General features: G+C 42.5%; 1 protein-coding gene across 2 annotated transcripts in view; it reads left to right on the top strand.

The window, feature by feature from the left end:
• The first annotated feature begins 1,102 nt into the window (after positions 1 to 1,102).
• The window catches only part of AKAP6 (A-kinase anchoring protein 6), a 439,319-nt gene continuing 422,340 nt past the window's right edge, over positions 1,103 to 18,081 (top strand). For both annotated transcript variants that reach the window (XR_012851289.1, XM_075843564.1), the window contains exon 1: positions 1,103 to 1,251. The gene's annotated coding sequence lies outside the window, so the exon portion shown is untranslated. The remainder of the gene's footprint in view (positions 1,252 to 18,081) is intronic.

Below are 18,081 nucleotides of genomic sequence, written 5' to 3'. Positions count from 1 at the left end.
TGTAAAAACCCATCTACTTGCATTGTACAGTAAAATTATGCGGATTTGCTCTGCGTATTCCGCAACGCAAATCTGCATCAAATGTCGAACGTGTTAACTGGCCCTAAACACTGCAGCTGTTGAGGAATCTTTTTTAAAGAAAGTGGTAGCACTACATGTCAGAAGGAACTTCCTCTAAAAGTGATCTGTGATGGGCTGCTTCAGCAGAAAGAGATGAGCAGCGATATCTATCTATCTCTCTCTCTATATCTATCTATCTATCTATCTATCTATCTATCTATCTATCTATCTATCTATCTATCTATCTATCTATCTATCTATCTATCTATCTATCTATCTATCTATCTCTATCTATCTATCTACAATCTATCTATCTATCTAAAATCTATCTACAATCTATATATCTACAATCTATCTATCTATCTATCTATCTATCTATCTATCTATCTATCTATCTATCTATCTATCTATCTATCTATCTATCTATCTATCTATCTATCTATCTACAATCTATCTATCTATCTACAATCTATCTACAATCTATATATCTACAATCTATCTACAATCTATCTATCTATCTATCTATCTATCTATCTACAATCTATCTATCTACAATCTATCTACAATCTATCTATCTACAATCTATCTATCTATCTATCTATCTATCTATCTATCTATCTATCTATCTATCTATCTATCTATCTATCTATCTAGCTATCTATCTATCTATCTATCTATCTATCTATCTATCCATCCATCCATCCATCCATCCATCCATCCATCCATCCATCCATCCATCCATCCATCCATCCATCCATCCATCCATCCATCCATCCATCTCTATCATCTATCATACTATTATTATTATTTGCTTGTGACAATGGCAGAAAAAAGTGCTGCACATGTGTGAATCCCAATGAGTTCAGATTCTGCTGAAGATATGCTGTTTTTGCTGAAATAGGTGTGTCCCCCAGTATTGCTTTCTCATAGGTTGTAAATAAGAACTGTCATTGTAGAATATTTCCCTGCCTCTCACAGGAAGGGTTAAACCTCTGTCTGAAGGCACTTCCCATCATCCCAGTAATATCCATCCTCCCACTCTCTGTGTATCACTTCCCAGGTTACTAAGGCAACTGCAACCTTTAATGAGCAGCATCATCTGGGTAGATGTCACAGCATCCTACAGCAGGTCACAGTACCAGCCGCCCGCCGCCCAGAGCCTCAAACACAGGGACCGCAGCACAAGAGGAGGTGAGTGTGCCCTCAGACCCTCAGATGGCTTTTCTGGGGATGCTGCCTCGGCCAGTGGTTACATTGAGTGTCTGCTGTGAGACAAGTGGTACCCACCCTTATAGCCCAGGGAGTAGAGGAAGGGAGGGATGGTGCAGCTACACAACGCCTTATACAGACAAGGAGACAAAGGCCTCACAATGAAAACACAGACAGACATTAACCTACAAGAAAAATATACATGACGTGTGCTGCTACACATATAGAACTGCCAATAAAATAAATAGATGTAAAAATAAATATGCATTTATACACATACGTATAGACGCATGCTGGGAGATGCAACTGCAAGCTATAGCAATATAAATATATAAACCATGAAAAATGATTCATGTAAATATTCATAACAATGGCTGCAGGCATCTAAACGGCATCCCACTATGGAATACATATTTGTATCAGTTATTTGTAAAGCAGAATAAACTAGTGCTAACCGGTATGGACTATTATATATGATCTGAATAGTTGGATAATATGTTCAGATTGTGAATCCTTTCTAAGTGCTTTGTGTATGAAATGATCATTCCCCTATCTCTGCATGGTAACGTTGTGACAATGTCAGCAACTTACTGCATTTCCTCAATACCGTTGCCAATAATAAACACTTTCTTTTGTAACGTCTTCTGGCCTTGCTAACAAAATGTAATATTATTAGTATGTGACATGATGAGTGTCTTGTGTTAGTGACTTCATTTTCATTTGGGATGTATCACTATCATCCTGCATCTGCTGATTTATCATTTTTACCATAACACCAGGCCTTGTCATGCCTGCTTTGCAGTGCATTGTGGTCCTTGTAGTCCAGTTGACTTCAGGGCGTTCCCCTTTCTGAAAGAACAGGATGATTTTGGTTTCCACAGAATATTGATTTTCCATTGCTACCCCTCCCCCTGCTATGCCAGGTTGGTGAAATACTTCTTTACGGAGATTAATGTAAAGAATAGGATTTCTCCCATGTGGTTCCTGTTATATTCCAGATGTGTTTAGCATCTCTGCACTTTACTTAGTTTAACCCTTTTGTTGCTAGAAGTAGTGTCTGCAAGCATGAGTTGTGGACTCTGGAAATGATGTGTGTGATGAAGTGTTAAAAATGTAAAATTCTGCAGACCAGGGCAGCGGTCATTCCGGGTCCTGTCCTCATTATCATATTCGTTGAACTTTTTTCTTTCAAAAGTGTGTATATATGGGAACCTTTGAACACATGTTTAAAAAGTGTCTTTATGCTGACAATTTTGTTGTAAGTAAAAATGTAGCAAAATTTATGGAACTTGTACAACATTTTTTTGCAGCATACTAATACCAAACCCCCACGTCACACAAATGCCACAAAATAATTGGAAATGTTGTAGCAGCGACTTTTTGAATCACACTGACGGTTGGACAGTTTTTCTGGAGCGTGCTTGCGACAAATTGAACCACACCCCAAACGAAAAACTTATTGGATATGAGAGAAAGCCGCAAAAAACTGGCCAGACCATTTAAAAAATTTGGCACAAGTTTGTGCATCATTTCAGCACCAAATTTATGCCAAAGAAATGTCTGTGCCAGTTTCTATACATGATGCCCCCCCCCCCTTGTCTATAACTATACATGGTGCTTCCTATAGAAATACTTGACATCCTTGTGGAACTGTAACATATTGTTTATATATGGAACCATTGAAAATTCCCTATGAAAGAGTTAATTTGGACCCCCCACCTACATAGTTTAGGTTACCCCTTCTGAGAGGAGAGGCGGTAGGATATAGTTCAGTGACCTTGGGGACAGTAATTGCTGCCAGATTTTGCACACTGCCTGAGGCCAGAAAACGAAACACTATTTATAAGTGTGTACAGATTTCAAGCTTGTGACAGGCGGAAATGAGAGGCCTTAGGAGTAAAATGGGAATGGGGAATATTAAGAAAGATATACAGCTCTACAGAGGCATTAGACCACAGATATTTTGTATGCTGAGATAAATTAAGTGGACAATAAAATATTTTTATTAATAGTAGATAATTCTCAGTGTTAAATATCATAAGATCAGCAGGAAGTGTGGAAAACTAAAGTTATCACACGTATTAGGCTAAGTTCACACTACCGTTGGTATACGTTTACCTCTCTTCCGTCAGAGGAAGAGATGATCGAAACATTATACAGAAAGCAACGGTTCCGTTAGAATTGCTTTTGATTTCAATGGTAATTCTTTTGTTTCAGTTGCTTTCCATTTGTCTCTGTTCATTAGGTTTCCGTTTTTTTTTTGACGGAAGCAAAAGTGCAGTCTACAGAACTTTTGTTTCTGTGAAGAAAATCGTAAACCTAATGAACGGAGACAAACGGAAAGCAACTGAAACAAAAGAATTACCATTGAAATCAGTGGTAATTCTAACGGAACCGTTGCTTTCCATTTAATCTTTCGATCCTCTCCTCCTCTGACGGAAAAGAGGTAAACGTATATTAACGGTAGTGTGAAAGAAGCCTTATATCAATATTTTAGTAATATCTTCAGTATACAATGATGAGAAGTCCATCACTCGTCAGTAGCATAAAAATAGCATTCCTTTACTGGAAAGCAACACTTCATAAAATAAAGAAATGCAGGCAGGGGTGTACATAGGGGACAGGGGGGCCCCCATAGCACAGATTAGAATTAGGCTCCTTCAGATTATGCTTGAAACCCAGCGGCATAGCTATAGGGGTGCAGAGGTATCAGACATCCCTGGGCCCTTATGCCTTAGGGGTCCCTACGCCACATGAGAAGACACCAGTTTTTTTAAATTGTTAGTTGGGGGGTCCTGTTACAGATTTTGCATTGGAGTTCAGGAGACGTTACATCTCTGTTGATACCACCACGTTCCTAACCTCTCCAGCAGCAGCATGGTCTGCCTCTATGGCACGTCATCTGACATATCAGTTTGTATACCAAAATAACTATATAATCTATACAGGCATATAACAATAAGAGTGTTAAAAAAAGTGTTTTTGTGTGGATATTGTTTTGAATATACAGAATAGCTAAACTATTCAGGACTGCAAGAAAGCATATGAAAGAAGTTTTAATGTATATACTATTGCCAACTGCCTATAGTAGGCAAAGTCCCTTTGAGTATATATTTATGAGTGTGACAATGTACACAGTACACCTGTTATTGATTTATTTATTTCCGTTATTTATATGACACCGACATTTCCACAGCATTATGCAATTGTTTATGATGGGCTTTTATATATCTTTGTTTTGCATGTTTACTACTTGTCTTACTTATTTGATGTAATTGTCAGGATCTGTGTTTTGTCTCTACGACTAGTTGTTTGTAAATTCTCTAGCCAGAGGCGTAGCTAGGTTCTCCAGCACCCGGGGCAAAGATTCAGTTTGGCGCCCCCCCCCCCAACCTCTTTCCCGAAATCTCCTACCCCCTCGCCATGTTTGTTTTCTCTACCAATCGACATGTCATTTCTTTTCCACATTTCTTTTTATGTAACTCGAGCATAAAAAAAGTGTACATTTTACAAGCAATGTAGTTCTATACACAACACCAGAACCAAGCTCAGTACATAAATACAGCCTCAGAACCAAGCTCTGTACATATATACAGGCCCAGAACCAAGCTCAGTACATATTGTGAGGGTTTAGCATCCGGAGAGGTTGGTAGAACGGTTTCTTCGTAGTCAGAGACAGGGACACAGTGCATTAAAGTTCATAACAGGGCTTTGCTTGTGTTTTATTCTTGTAAAAGAAAACAGCCTCTTGTACAACAAGGCAAAATACAAAATAAATCCTGCTCGTCTGAGCACTAACTAAACAAGATATTATCTAACTATACCAAGTGCCTTCCTACCAGGCACTGGACACAAAGTAACACAGGTCTTTACTCACATAGAATACAGACTACTCCAGACTTAGTAGTCACCGGTCTGAGTCGGGGGGAGGTGATCTTTACACACTGTGTCTGCACCTTTTTATATACCGGCTGCAGGTGCAGCTAATTGAGCAGCAGCCTTGTCCTACAAACAGAGATGGACTAGGGATTGGGGAACCAGTCCTGCTCTTCCCCAATCCAACTCCAGGCCCTTTTTTTTCCGGCTTTTCCTTAAGCCGATATTGGAAAGCTAGAGCTTTCTATTGCAAAAAAATACTCATTCCCTGGAGCCTAGGATACATATGACAGGATTCTAGGGGAAATGTACCTTCCCTCAATGACTTTACCAGTCACTGTCTCACAATATATACAGCACCAGCACAAATACAGCTCAATTTAGTGCAACCCCTGACGTATAGGTTCACACTAAATTGTTTCCAGCTCCCAGCATGGCCCAAACAATGGTAAGGATATGCTGGGAGTTCCTGTTTCACTAAAAAATAAATCATATCATAGTCATACCAACCATCATCTCGCTTCAGATCATACAATGACTACATTATAGATTAGAGGCAGAATAAACATTTACATCAAGTGACTCACCGGTGACGTCTCAGATTCTAGTTCTTTTTCTCCATCCGGACCTCTATGATAACTTTTCCCAATCACAGCCCATTTCTGCAGTTTGCCGCTCAGATGTCTTCAGCATCTCACTTTTCCTACATTTATACACCTATAAACAAAGATAAAGTTCTCATTATACCACATACTATTCCCCTAAATATAATAGCATACCATACACCATACACTGTGTCACACACACACACACACACACACACACACACACCCACACACACCGTGCCCCCAGTAGATAGAGCCCCCTGTAGATAGTGCCCCCATATAGCCCACCCCTGTATAGTGTCCCACATATAGCTCCCCCTATAGTGCTCTACAGATAGCCCACCCCTGCATATAGCCCCCTGTAGATATAGCCCACCCCTGTATATAGTGCTCTACAGATAGCCCACCCCTGCATATAGCCCCCTGTAGATATAGCCCACCCCTGTATATAGTGCTTCACAGATAGCCCACCCCTGCATATAGCCCCCTGTAGATATAGCCCACCCCTGTATATAGTGCTCCACAGATAGCCCACCCCTGTTTATAGCTCCTCTGTAGATTTAGCCCACCCCTGTATATAGTACTCCACATATAGCCCACCCCAGTATATAGCCCCCTGTTTATAGAGCCACACCATAGAAAAAACCACCCCTGGTAGATAAAGCCCCCCCCCCCCCGTAGATAAAGCCACCCCCGTAGATAATGCCACACACTTTTTTATTATGATAAAATAAACTATTCAAACTCACCTTAATCCCGTTCCCAGGCCGTCCGGCAGCAATGGAGACCTGCTCTCTTCTGCGCAGGTCTCCTGGGGTTGAATGCTTCCCTGTCAATCAGCGGCTTTCAACATCGCAAGTGGCGCAAAGTATCGCGCCACTTCACTCATAGAAAGGCGCTGAATTGCCGGCAGTGGCGGATTAAGTAGACCATAGGCCCTGGGCTGTTCCACAAATTTGGGCCCCCCCTTCCCCACCGCCGCGTCTATAGTGAACACCACCTTTTTGTGTAAGCATTGACAAATGGTTGTTACGGTTCCCCTTGTCAATGGGCTGTGTCCCTACATACTGACAGTCTCCAACCATCGCTGACAGTATCACACTGTGTAGGGACACATCCTCCTGACCATGGGAATGGTAACACACATTTGTCTATTAGTCCTGAGTACACAGAAATATGTAGGATACAAGGATTATCTGCAACAGACATGTCATGAGAGGAGATCCCTTATAGATCCAGTGACGTCTTCTCTGACGGGAGCCGTTTTCTTTTCTTCTCCATCTGACGCAGACCGTTATAGCGACTTCTCCTGATGAGACATCTTTGCCCATCACTTCTGCAGCTATTTCCAGCCCCTATAGAAACACACAAATTTAGACACCAAGGCCCAGACCTATACATTAAAGGGGTGGTCCGGGCACAGACCGTTTTTTATACTGATGACCTATCGATCTGCCCGGACAACCCCTTTTACTCAGACTAATAAATTTGGACCACAGACTGGATTATAGAATACATACAGACCCCAGACCTTCTAAACTATTGCAGTCCCCAGACCAGACCCCCTAAACAAATACAGACCCCATCACAAGCACCCTGAATAAATAGAGACCTCAGACCGGACTCCTAAATACAGACAGGAGACCTGACCCCCTACACGAATAATGACCCCAGACCTGACTCCCTTAATACAGAGCCCAGACCACACCCCCAAATACAGACCCCCTAAATACAGACACCAGACCTCAAACTAATACAGACCCCCTAAATACAGACCCTCTATTCTAATAGAGACCCCCAGACCAGACCCCTAAATACAGACACCTAACCTAATACAGACCCTAGAACAGGCCCCCTAAATAGACCCTGTAAACTAATACAGACCCCAGATCAGACCCCCTAAATACAGACCCCTAAACTAATACAGACCCTAGAACAGGCCCCCTAAATAGACCCTATAAACGAATACAGACCCCAGACCTCAAACTAAAACAGACCCTCTAAATACCGACCCGAAGACCTCAAACTAAAACAGACCCCCTAAATACCGACCCCAGACCACTTAAACTAACACAGACCCCTAAATATACAGACCCTAAACCCCTTAAACTGATACAGACCCCAGACCAGATCCCCTAAATACAGACCACTTAAACTAATAAACACCAAACCTCCTAAAACAGTCCCCAAACCAGGCCCCCTAAATGCAGTCCCCCTAAATACAGACCCATTAAACAAATCAATCCCCTACTTACAGTCAGTCTTCTCTGTGGAGTCTTGCTTCTGCTGCTGCTGCTGCTTCTGCTGCTCCTGCTGCTTCTGCTGCTGCTCGAGCTCCTGCGGTCATGTGACCAGCAGGTCTCTAAGCAACAGTAAAAACTTCAGACATAAGGTCATGTGACCTTATGTCTAAAGGTCCTTTTTCAGGACATACACATTGCAGTTCCGTCGCGGTTTTTGCCGCGATTCGCGGCAAAATCGCGAAAAAACGACAATGTACCCTGATAATTATAGTGCAGGAGGGGGTGGCGCTGGCGCCCCCTCTAATTTGCACCCGGGGCACATTCCCCGCCTGCCCCCCCCCCTAGCTATGCCCCTGCCCAAATGTTATCTATATATACAAAATAATAAACAATTTAAATATTAAAATTAACCCCTTAGTGACCAGCCCATTTTAGGCCTTAATGACCAAGCTATTTTATTAGTTTTTCTTTAGTCGCATTCAAAGAGCTATATTTTTTCGTCTACATAGCTGTATGAGGACTTGTTTTTTGCGGGATTAGTTGTGCTTTTTAATGGCACCATTTTTGGGTACATATAATTTTTATATTAACTTTTATTAACCTTTTTGGGGGAGATTATAAAAAAAACCTGAAATTTCGCCATTGTTCTATGCGTTTTTAAATTGACGCCGTTCACTATGCGACGTAAATAACATGTTACCTTTATTCTATGGGTCGGTACGATTACGGCGATACCACATATGTAGAGTTTTTTTTATGTTTTACGACTTTTGCACAATAAAAACACTTTTGAACTAAAATTATTTGCTTTTTCAATCATCGCTTTCCAAGAGCCGTAATTTTTTTATTTTTCCATCAATGTAGTGATTTTTTGGGCTTGTTTTCTGCGGGACAAGACGTAGTTTTGAATGGTACTGTTTTGGGGTGCATGGGACTTATTGATTCATTTTTATTATGACTTTTTTGGGGGGCAATGGAAAAAAATTGCAATTTCGCCATGGTTTTTTGCGTTTTTTTTTTACGGTGTTCACTTTGCGGTTTAAATTACATATTAACTTTATTAATGGAGTCATTACGGTCGCGGCGATACCATATATGTGTACTTTTTTTTTATTTTTTACACTTTTACTTTATGAAAAAAAATGGTTTTATTTATTTTTTTACTGTACTTTTTATTAATAATATTTATTTCACTTTGATGACTGATTTTATTAGTCCCACTAGGGGACTTTACTGTGCGATGTTCCGATCGCTGCTATAATGCTCTGGTATACTTCGTATACCAGAGCATTATTGCCTGTCAGTGTAAATCTTATTTACTCATGGTTTGTAGATACAGCACCCAAGTGTATACTTTCTATATAATTCCCCTATAACAGCCCTGCCTACAAGCAGAATTTCCGCCCTAATAAGGGTGCCCAGACTACTGTTGGTTGACATTTAATTCTGCCGACTCCCCCATGAACATGAACTTTTAATGTGCATGTTTCATTTAATGGGCAGAGTAATATAAGCCACTGCCAAACCCCTCTGGCAGGAACTTATCTCCCATGGAATCAAAGGATCGAGCATGTTGAAATCCAACATGCCACATAATTTTTTTTCCCCGACATCAGCTGTCGGCGGAGAGTCAGATGGCCACCATACACATTAGATTGTTGGCCAATCCTGCCAGCTGGTTTGGACATGGGCTAAAGCCAGTCAGTACTCGTGAATAAGGAAAACCCACATTGACTAAATAGAGTTCCCCCATTACTAAATGTGCATTGCTATGTGTCAAAAGGCTCCTTTTACTTTCGGCAGTCGTGTTGTGCACAGGGGCGTAGCTAAAGGCTCATGGGCCCCGATGCAAAAGTTCTTCTTCGGCCCTCTCGAAAATTCTCATGCCCAACGGCCTGCAGCTTTTGACTGACCCAACGATGCAGCACTAGCAGCCAGGTGCGTCACTAAGGTTCCTCCCATTTTTCATAACCAGCCAGTTACAACATAGCAGCAGCAGGCTAGCATTACCAGGATGGGAAGGCCTACTGTTTCTGGCCTTTCCCAGTCTTATAATACAAGCCTGCGGGCATCCCAGTGCGCGGGCATCAATACAGGTGAATGGTAAGGTACTGGATCGTACCAGGCTCTTCCCGGCACCACTGGTGGCGGTGAGAACCAGGATAATAATGGGGGTTAGTGTTAGCCTCTGCACCGGCTACATTAAGCCCCGCCGTAGAAATGGATGCTGTCAATCAGCCAGCGGCTATTACTAAGGAGGAAGAATTAAAGTTATAAAAAAATACAAAGACATCAATTATTGTATTGAAATAAAAAAAAGACACACAACCATCATTAACCATTTTATTGATAATAAAAAAAAGCCGTCATCGAAGTAGTCCTCAAATCCGACGTAACCGAACCTTTAAAAAAACACACACAAAAAACATTAGTAATGCATGTGGTAGGCTTAGATACAGGGCCCATGTGTATGTGTGATACTGTTTGTTGGACCCTTTATTTAAGCCTACCACAAGGTAGGCTTAGATACAGGGTCCAGCAGACACTAATCTTATACAGTATAAGATTACTGCCTGCTGGAGCCCTGTATCTAAGCCTACCATGTGGTAGGTTTAAATACAGGGCTCATCAGACAGGATCACACATGGGCCATGTATCTAAGCTTACCATGTGGTTATGGTAAAATGCTTAGATACAGGGCCCCAGCAGACAGCAATCTTATACAGTGTAAGATTACTGTCTGCTGGGTCCCTGTATCTAAGCCTACCATGTGGTAGGCTTAGATACAGGGCCCATCAGACAGGACCACATATTGGCCATGTATCTAAGCCTATCATGTGGTTGGCTTAGCTACAGGGCCCATCAGACAGGATCACACAATGTGGGATCCTGTCTCATGGACCTGTATCTAAGCCTACCATGTGGTAGACTTAAAGGGGTTGTCCAGTCCCTAAACATTGATGGCCTATCTTCAGGATAGGCCGTCAATAGCTGATGAAGGTGCCGCAACGTGTGTATGAGCGCTGTGGCTCCTTCTAAACAGCTGACTGGCGGGGGTCCCGGGAGTCAGACCCCGACATATCTATTAAATTTACCCTCCTCTTCGGCCGCAGCAGAGGTCCTGACTCCATCCAGGGTCGGGATATTGTGCACGCCGCACAGCGTCGTGACATCATCCACTGCGCACAGCGTTGTGACGTCAGGACCTCCGCTGCACTCCGGAATAAGGAGGGTAAGTACTATCAGTTACTATAGTAACAGGGGCCTGTGTAGTTTATTACATAGGCCCCAGTTACTATAGTAACTTTTTGTTGATGTGGTGCGGGGGGTTGCGGGCCCTTCCTGTCTTCAGGGCCCTATCACAATTGCGACATCTGCGACCCATATAGTTACGCCACTGGTTGTGCAGTCTCTGCACATGGGTCCTAACAACCAATCCATATCCATATGTGAAGAAAACCCTCACTGACATAATAGGGGTCCACTCATTCTTAAACGTGCATGCGCCCCTCCTACTTGTGTTAAAGGTCTTATTACCATCAGCACATGCGTGGTGCAGTCCCTGCGAATGTGTCCTTCCAATGGATCTCTAGTAACTTCTTGTTAACTTTGTATCATTAATTGTTTACCTTGCGCATTTGTCATGGTGTTGTGAACTTACTTAGGGCCTGTTCACATCAGCGTTGCTTTCCGTTGAGGGGTTCCGTCAAAGCTTTCCATCGGGGGAACCCCTTAATGGAAAGGCAAACGGAAACCTTAGCTTCTGTTTGCATCACCATTGATCTCAATGATGACGGAAACTTTGCTAATGGTTTCCATTGTGAATGGATTCCGTTGTTTTGACGGAATTAATAGCGCTGTTGACTTCCTTATAGAGCCTGAATGAATAAAACTATAAGAGCGCTAGTTCAAAAAGGATAGATATCTAAATTTTATACTCAGAATACTAGGATATAATGTATATTAAAGAAGCACTCCCAAGCCTTATATTTTATTTTTTTCCTAAGGCTGCCTGTCATCTTAACCTAAGTACTGTAATCTTACAGCCTTTACTTTTCTTACCATTCTTACTGCTCCGCCGCCATCTTTATCTGTTATTTTCTCCTTCCCCTTGGTTCGGATATGGCTGCTGCAGCATGAAACTTGCGTCCCCACGTAAGTCTCTCCTTCCTACAACTCCCATAATGCCTTGTGAAGAGGAGAGACAGCTAGAGGCTGTGTCTAGCCAAGTTCTCCCTCCCGTTCTTTCAGGGCTATGACTGCAAGTCCTACATGACAGGGAAGCCAGTCAAACCTCACCAAAAAACAGTAAGTGTCCGCTGTAGATAGTGCCTATGTAGTTAGTGCCATACCCCCCTGAAGATAGCACCACACATCCCCCTGTAGGTAGCGGCACCCTCCCCCTGTATATAGCACCACACACCCCCTGTAGATAGCACCACACCCCCCACACTGTATATAGCCATACACATCCCCCTGCAGATAATTCTCCGCCCCTCCTGCAGTTACCGCCCTATGGGAGCGGAATGCCCATCCAGAGCTTAGCCGACGCTCTGGCTGGGTATACCAATCCTGGAGGAGCCTCTGACGTCCATATATGGACAGTGATATCAGGGGCCCCTCCAGGTGCGGAATCCTAGGCCAAATCATTGGCAACGCTCTGGCTGGGGATTTCGTGTGGCTATCTAAAGGGTGGGGTGTGTGTCGCTATCTACAGGGTGTATGTGGCGCTATCTTCATGTGCACTGGGGGGCGGGACACAGTAGGGGAGCAGGCTCTGAGTGATGTAACACTGTAGTTCAGATCTGTCCGATGTTTGCTCAAACTGGCATCTTTTCCAGCCATTACTTCAAGAACAGTTTAGTGAGTCTGATTGCGGTCACGTGGTGCTGGACACGAAACGATATGGGGACAATTACACAATACAAGAGGACAAAGGTAAAAATTTGAAAAGAAAGTGTTAAAGATGCATGCATTGTACTATCTAATAATAGGAAAAAAAAGCTTGGGAGTGCTCCTTTAATTGTATATTTTAATAATTACTGTATATGTACGTTTACTATGTATAACCTAGAATTCAGTACTACATGATATAGTGTACCCGTTCAGATATGATACTCAAGGGCACTCTTATATACGCTCTTCAAAATTGAAATTACAACACCAAGGACAAGCCTTAAGGTTATGCAAATCAAGGAAGTAGCAGGTGTCGCTAAGATCTGCAAATGATCACAAGCATGGGGCACATGGGAGGCACATGGGGCACATTTGGGGCACATGGGAGGGGCCGATAAGCTAAATTGAAAGCATAGTTTTTTAGCCACATGAAACCTCAGAAATTGGATTAAGTGTTATAGGATGATTGTGCGATTCCTCTTGTTCATCGACGTTCCAGTTATCGCCACTTGTCGCAAACTGAGAGGGATAGAATCCTTGAACTGAAAGATGTTGGTTTATCGCTCCTGCACTATGCGCCTATGCTGATATTCAGCAATGTTCAATGTTGCATGTCCTTGAGGTGGGGAGAACAACAACAAACGGGAATGACAGCAAGGTTTGCGCATAGGCAGGGGTGGGATTCAAATTTTTAACAACAGGTTCCCTGTTTTTCGGATGGAGACATACGCGCCGCGGGGGGGGGGGGCACAGTGTTTTGCGGTGTATTGCGCTATTGAAAATTTATCTAATAATAAAATAAAACAATTACGATATTCCAAATACTCCCTACATTAAAATGGACTCTAAATAAAGAAATTCCCTGTCCAGAATGCTTTAGTGTGGATTGCCACACTATGTATATAATTACATAAGCGTACAGACCTACCCACACATTATGTTAAACTCACCGATTACGTATAGGCCTATATGGGCACATTCAAAATCCTAAGCGTGCTCAGCCCATTTAGTTAGGCTGTGCACATGAGAGGACAGTGGAAGACAGTGCGGAGTGCGCAGTAAGCCGCGACAACTCTCCCGGCAAATGCACAGATATGGTGCCAGGAGCAATCTCACTGCATATTGTAAGGGAATTAGGTAGCGGGACAGTCGTCTCCTGGGGTAGACGGGCACTCGGTATCAAACACGCCAGTAAATTTCAGTCCGCACAGCAAAGATGTGGTACTACTGGCCTCAGCCAGTTTTATTTACAGGTTATACATGAAATAAAAAAAGAAACAAATAAAAGAAAACTCTATGCCTGTCCGGCACTAACTATACAGTAGGTATCCTAACTAACACAGTGCAGGCCTAATGCCTGGCACCATAAACCATGCAGACCATACAACCTGTTATGAATGCAGTCGGTTTTGCTCTCACATGCTCCTCTCCCAAGGCTGAGAGGAAGTGTGACTGAACTGCAGCCTTTTTAAAGGGCTATCACACCTGACCCCTGATCAATAGCTAGACAGCCCAAGACCAGGACTGTGTGGATGGAGTGGGGACCCACCCATCTCTCCCCACTCCAACAACCAGGCCCTTTTCCAGGTTTTAGATAAAACCTATTGCAGCGGGAGAACCACATTCTCTGCTGAATTTTATTCCCTGGTTGTTTTCAGATAGCAGAAGACAGAAATCTTGGGAAAATATAGACCCCATCCACAACCTCTCCACATGGTCTGCCACAATATATACCGCACCAGAACAAAGCTCAGTACATATATACAGCACCAGAACAAAGCTCAGTACCTATATACAGCACCAGAACAAAGCTCAGCACAAATATACAGCACCAGAACAAAGTTCAGTACATAAGTACAACACCAGAACAAAGCTCAGTACATAAATACAACAATAGAACCAAGCTCAGTACATATATACAACACCAGAACCAAGCTTAGTACATATATACAACACCAGAACAAAGCTCAGTACATAAATACAGCACCAGAACCAAGCTCAGTACATATATACAACACCAGAACCAAGCTCAGTACATATATACAACACCAGAACAAAGCTCAGTACATAAATACAGCACCAGAACAAAGCTCAGTACATATATACAGCACCAAAACCAAGCTCAGTAAATATATACAACACCAAAACCAAGCTTAGTACCTAAATACAACACCAGAACCAAGTTCAGTACATATACAGCACCAGAACAAAGTAAAGAACTTATATACAGCACCAGAACAAAGCTCAGTATATATACTAGTATTTCTCAATGAATTATAATATCATTAAAAGTTTATTGATTTCAGTAATTCAATTCAAAAAGTGTCTCTCATATATTATATAGATTCATTACACACAGAGGGATCTATTTCCAGCATTCTTTTCTTGTAATGTTTATGATTATGGTAATAGTTAATGAAAACCCAAAATTTAGGTCACTCAGAAAATTAGAATATTATATAAGCCCAATTTCACAAAAATTATATTTAATACTGAAATGTTGTCTTACTAAAAAGTATGTCCAGTATCTGCCCTCAATACTTGGTCTGTGCTCCTTTTGCATGAATTACTGCATCAATGGTGTGGCATGGGGGCGATCAGCCTGTGGCACTGCTGAGGTGTTATGGAAGCCCAGGTTGTATGGTAGCGAACTTCAGCTCATCTGCATTGTTGGGTCTAGTGTTTCTCATCTTCCTCTTGACAATACCATATAGATTCCCTGTGGGGTTTAGGTCAGGTGAGTTTGCTGGCCAATCAAGCGCAGTGATACTGTGGTTATTACACCAGGTATTGGTAATTTTGGCAGTGTGGGCAGGTGCCAAGTCCTGCTGGAAAATGAAATCCGCATCTCCATAAAGCTTGTCAGCAAAGGGAAGCATGAAATGCTGGGAAATGTCCTGCTAGACGCTGCGCTGACTCTGGACTTGATATAACACAGTGGACCAACACCAGCAGATGACATGGCCCCCAAACTATCACTGACTATGGAAACGTCACACTGGGACCGAGATTTCCAAATGAAATACAAATTTACTTTGTGAAGTTTCCACAGTCCGTGATGAAGCAACCTGGGCTTCTATACCAGCTCAGCAGTGCCACAGGCTGATCGCCTCCATGCCACGCTGCATTGATAATACCTCAGCAGTGCCACAGGCTGATCGCCTCCATGCCACGCCATTGATGCAGTAGTTCATGCAGAGTCGGAGCCCCGACCAAGTATTGAGGGCATATACTGCACACACTTTTCAGTAGGATGACATTTCGGTATTAAAAATCATATAATTTTTTAAATTGGGCTTATATAATATTCAAATTTTCTGGGTTTTCATTAACTGTTCCCATAATCATCAACATTAAAAGAAAAAAAAATGCTGGAAATAGATCCCTCTGTGTGTAATGAATCTATAGAATATATGAGAGACACTTTGTGAATTGAATTATATATGTTTTGAGCTTGGTTGTTCTGATATATATGTACTGTATTTATATACCGAGCTTGGTTCTGGTGGGTATATATGTACTGAGCTTTGTTCTGATGCTGTATTTAAGTACTGAGCTTTGTTCTGGTGTATTTATGTACTGAGCTTGGTTCTGGAGTTGTATATATGTACTGAGTTTGGTTCTGCTGTTGTATATGTGTATGAGTTTGGTTCTATTGCTGGAAATATGCACTGAGTTTGGTTCTGGTGTTGTACATGTCTATGAGCTTGGTTCTGATGCTATATATATATATATATATATATATATATATATATATATATATATATATATATATATATGTACCGAGCTTGGCTCTGATGTTGTATATATGTACTAAGCTTGGTTCTGGTGCTCTATATATGTTCTGAGCTTCTCTTTGGTGCTGTATATATGTATTGAGCTTGGTTGTTATGATGAATAAAACTCCAGAACCAAGCTCAGTACATATATATACAGCACCAGAACCAAGCTCGGTACATATATACAGCACCAGTACAAATACAGCTCAGTACAGAGATAATTTGCAAATTTAGTTTAACCCCTGCCATATAAGTTTCTACGGCATAAAACTACAGCTCCCAGTATAGTCAGAACTATGGTAAGGATATGCTGGGAGTTGCTTTTTCACAAAAAAGACTGATACACACATCATCTTGCTGTAGATCATACAGTGACTACAGTACTGAGCAGTCACAGGGAGAATAAACATTTACATTTAGTGAGTCACCAGTGACGGACGACTTCTCAGATTCTAGTCGTTCTCTTTACTTTTCCATCTCTTCCAGAATGATATGATGCCTCCTGGCCATGACCCATTTCTGCGGAAATGGGTAAATTTGCTGCTCAGATGTCTTCGGATAGCTCACTTTTTCAACATTTCTGCACCTATAAACGAAGTGCAAATTCTTATGGTACCACACTCTATGCCCCCAAATATAATAGTATCATACACTGTGTCCCCAAATATAATAGTGCTACACACTGTGCCCCTGAATATAATAGTAACATACACTGTGCCCCTGAATAAAATTGTGTCAAACACTGTAAAGTAATGCACCACACACAGTGCCCCCTGTAGATAGTGCCCCTCATAGAGCCCTCTGTAGATGGTGCTCCCAGTAGAGCCCTCTGTAGATAGTGCTCCCAGTGGTGCCCTCTATAGATAGTTCTCCCCATAGAGCCCTCTATAGATAGTTATCCCCATAGAGCCCTCTGTAGGTAGTAGCGTTCCCTGTAGATAGTGCCCCCTGTAGCGTTCCCTGCAGACAGGGCCCCCTGTAGCATTCCCTGCTGACAGGGCCCCCTGTGGCATTCACTGTAGCGTTCCCTGTATAGTGCCCCCTGTAGCGTTCCCTGTATAGTGCCCCCTGTAGCGTTCCCTATATAGTGTCCCCTGTAGATAGGTCCCCCTGTGGTGCTCCCTGTGGATAGAGCTCCCTGTGGCGTTCCCTGTAGATAGAGCCCCCTGTGGGGTTCCCTGTAGATAGAGCCCCTGTGGCATTCCCTGTAGATAGAGCCCCCTGTGGCGGTCCCTGTAGATAGAGCCCCCTGTGGCGGTCCCTGTAGATAGGGCCCCTTGTGGCGTTCCCTGTAGATGGGGCTCTATCTACAGGGAACGCCACATGGGGCCCTATTTACAGGGAACGCCACATGGGGCCTTATTTACAGGGAATGCCACATGGGGCCCTATCTACAGGGACCGCCACAGGGGG

Source organism: Rhinoderma darwinii, chromosome 12 (assembly GCF_050947455.1).
Source record: "Rhinoderma darwinii isolate aRhiDar2 chromosome 12, aRhiDar2.hap1, whole genome shotgun sequence".
In the NCBI taxonomy this organism is placed as follows: domain Eukaryota; kingdom Metazoa; phylum Chordata; class Amphibia; order Anura; family Rhinodermatidae; genus Rhinoderma; species Rhinoderma darwinii.
This window is presented reverse-complemented; position numbering and strand designations above follow the sequence as displayed.